At 56.3% G+C, this 3627-nt stretch overlaps 1 protein-coding gene across 1 annotated transcript in view; it reads left to right on the top strand.

The window, feature by feature from the left end:
- The first annotated feature begins 534 nt into the window (after positions 1–534).
- Positions 535–3627, top strand: part of LRRC8A (leucine-rich repeat containing 8 family member A) — a 58003-nt gene continuing 54910 nt past the window's right edge. Inside the window, exon 1 of the mRNA XM_015417423.1 lies at positions 535–600. The gene's annotated coding sequence lies outside the window, so the exon portion shown is untranslated. The remainder of the gene's footprint in view (positions 601–3627) is intronic.

Consider the following 3627-nt stretch of genomic DNA (forward strand, 5'->3'; position numbering starts at 1 on the left):
AAAGATTAGTTAAAAAGACACGTTTTGTTTCACACACAGGGCTGCAATCCTAATGACATTTACCTGGGAGTAAGTCCCATGGGGGACTTACTTCTGAGTATACCCGTTTAGGCGCACCCCCCTCCGGTATGCCATGTGGCTGCCTCGCTTTCTCCTTAACGTGATGGTGCCCTTTTGCAACACGGCCCTCCCGCGCGCACCTACCCTTAGTAAAGATGGCCGCTTGCCGGCTTCAAAGGCTCCCTTGGATGGAAAGAAACACTTGAGTGGGCGGGGCACCCTCGCCCCGCCGGACTCCCCTTTGCCCTCCCCCAAAATGGCCGCGGCCACTTCCACCCCCTCTTCCCAGCCGAGCCGTTTGCCCTTCCGAAACATGGCGCCGCATCCTGTGGCAAACTTTCCCGCCGCTGACCAAACATGGCGCCGACTAGCGGAGGCGAAGCGAGAGCCGGGCGGGCCCAGCCTGCCTCCCTGCCGGGGATGCCCATGCCGGCTGGGTGAGGTCAGTTCCGGGGTGGAGCAGCCCGGAGTGGTGCAGTGAGGGACAAACAAAAGGAAGCCAAAGCTCCGGGGACCCAACCGGGAAGGCGCTGCTGCCAGGTGGGTGTGGTGGGGAAGGGGCCGCCCTGAGGCAGGGAGGGAGACCCCGGCGGGGCCGCGCGGGGAGGAGGGCTGTGTGTGTGAAGGGTCTAAAAAGAGGGGGGCGGGGGAGAGGCTGAACGAGGGGCGCGGAGGGACCCACCCGGGAGGACCAGCCCTGCCTCCATGGTCTCTGACACGCGGGTTTCGGGGGCACGTGGGAATGCACCACATCCGGGTGGCCTCTTCGAGGGGCTGCTGGACTCCTCTTCAACGTGGCCCCCGGGCTCCTACTTTGCTGCCACTGACTATGGCGGGGATCCATCTGAAATGATCTTGTTTATTAATATATAAATATATCTATCTATAGATATAGATATATTGGCAGTGAAACGGGGGCGGGGGGGGGGCAGAGGGGCTCAGTCGTCCCTCCCCCAGGACAGAAACCTTTTGCGAAAGAGTGGCGGGGGCTGAGCAGCCCGGGCTCGGAAACCTGGGGCCAGTGTTCCCTCTAAGCTGAGTCTGAGTTAGTGTGAGCTAGCTCACAGGTTTTTTGCCTCCAGCTCACGCATTTTTGTCTTAGCTCAGGAAGGAGGGCTCCAGAGCCAACTAATTGATGCAGTAGCCAAATCACCTGCTCACAACTTTAATGCCAGTCGCTCACAAAATAGGATTTTGGCTCATGGGACTCCACAGCTTAGAGGGAACATTGCCCGGGGGACGAGCAACTTCATTGGGTTTAGCTGTAGCGTGTGGGCATTTGTATATTGGCTGTTGGGGGGTTGGGAGGTGCTTGCCCACCAATGTTCCCTCTAAGCTGTGGAGTCTTGTGAGCAAAAAATCTACTTGGTGAGCGGCCGGCATTAATGTGAGCCAGAGATTTGGCTGCTGCATAAGTTAGTTGGCTCTGGAGCCATCCCTTCCTGAGCTAGGACAAAAATGGGTGAGCTGGAGGCTAAACAACTGTGAGCCGGCTCACACCGACACAGCTTAGAGGGAACGCTGCTGCCCACCCACCTGCATTGGGTTGGGAGGAAAGGACTGGAAGCTCGTAACCTTGAGGCAAAAGCCGTGGGTCCTGATTTGGGGCTGGAGGAAGGGGGTGGGTGGTGGAATGACAATGATCAGGCATGTGAGGAAAGGGGCTTGCTTGGCCTGGGGCCCCCTCTAAGCTGAGCTAGCGTGAGCCAGCTCACAGTCTTTCAGCCTCCGGCTCACCCATTTTCGCCTTAGCTCAGGAAGGGATGGCTCCAGAGCAAACTGATTGATGCGGCAGCCGGAACCGCTCGCTCACAACTTTAAGGCCAGCAGCTCACCAAGTAGAATTTTTGCTCACAAGACGCCACAGCTTAGACTTAGAGGGAGCATCGAAAGGGAGTGCAGCTTTTCTGTGGAAAATTACAGGAGGCCCATAGGGATGAGTTGGCCACTCTGAGGCTGGTTGGGGGGAAGGGTGCAGACCGGGAACAACATAGAGAGGAGAGAGCTGGGGGGAGGGAGAAGGGGGTCTCCAGAGATTTGATGGAAGGGGTTCCCCCCCCCCCAAGGAATGGCTGGCTTGGCTGTGGTTGGAGTGGAGAAAGACTTTGGAGGAGATGATCCCCAGAGATGTGTTGGGCTTTTGGCCTTGGGGTGGGGGGGGGCGGTAGAGGGGTTGACAGTGAGGGCAAATAATAAAAGGAGAGACAGGGAAGGACGGGGTGGGTGGACCGGTGAGAGAGGGAAGAGGAGTTTGAAAAGGTGCTCTGGATGGAAGGGTCCTGTCAAGGATTTCTTTGCTCCCTTTCCATGTACTGAGAGAGGGGTGATGCCAGGAAGGGAGATGGAGGAAGAAAATGAGAGGGTGGTAGGGAAGGCAGCTGGGGAGGGGGCCAGAGGAGAAGAAGCCTGTATGCTGGGATGGGTTTCAGAACAACCTCTTACTGGTGGAAGGGACCTCCAGGGTCATCTAGTCCAACTGGGCAGAGGGACGCCTTCCAAGTCCATGATAGGGAAGAGGGGTACAACTCTAAGCAGGCAACAGAAATAATAATAATAATATGCAGTCAAGTTGCAGCTGACCCCCTCTGGGTTTCCAAGGCAAGAGATGTTCAGAGGTGACTTGCCACTGCCTGCCTCTGTGTAGCAACCCTGGGCTTCCTGGGTGGCCCCCGCCTGTCCAAGCACTAACCAGGGCTATCCCTGCTTAGCTGCCGAGCTCTGATGAGGCTCAGCTTAGTTTGGGCTGTAAAGTCTGCTATAGTTGATAAAAGGAGGCTGTAGACTTCCGGTCGACGGAACAGCAATGGCGGACGCTCTCCTCACAACGGAGGAGGGCGAATCGCACACCAGCGGCCTGGAGGGGTGCCACCTCAAGTGACACCCCCGCGGAGCCTTTGCGATAGGCTCCAGGCCAGGGGGCTTTTGAGGGGTAGCCTCTTCGATGGCGTAATGCTGGAGAATTGAGGCTCCTCTCCGCCCTGACGGTCCAGTCGCTGAGTGGCCTTCGGGCAGAAGCTGGACTGACCGGGACAAGCGCCGGAGATCGAGCGGAATGGCGTAAAACTGAGCGTGGTCAGATAAACTGGCCAACAATGAACGTGAGTTCTGAATAAAAACGGAGTAGTTTGAAAAGCGACCCCCCCCGTGCGCGCGATTGGAAACAGAGATTGCAAAGAGGGACACCTCTTTTGCGAATGAGTGGTTAAGACATGAAGGGGGAGAGGGGAGGAAGTAAACCAAAAGTGTTTGGAGAGACTTATCTGAATTGCGAAGTCGTTTGGTGAGTTTTCCGAGTTGTGGGGAAGCGGCAGAAACTGTAAATGGAAAGATGGCGGCCCAGCAGAGAAAGTTTAAAGCGAAACCGGGCAGGCAGAGACCGAGACCGGAAGAGGGAGCAGATGTCCTCAAACTCCTGGCGGATATGCTCAAGCCGGTGATGGAACAACTCGATGGTATTAACCAGCAATTGACTGTGATGAATAAAAACTTTGCGGCACAGCAGCTTCAGCTGAACGAGACAGAGAAAAAAGTGGAGCAGGCAAATGAGAAAATTAAAGAGATTGACAC

The sequence above is a fragment of the Gekko japonicus genome, unplaced genomic scaffold, assembly GCF_001447785.1.
Source record: "Gekko japonicus isolate JY-2015 unplaced genomic scaffold, Gekko_japonicus_V1.1 scaffold2647, whole genome shotgun sequence".
NCBI lineage: Eukaryota > Metazoa > Chordata > Lepidosauria > Squamata > Gekkonidae > Gekko > Gekko japonicus.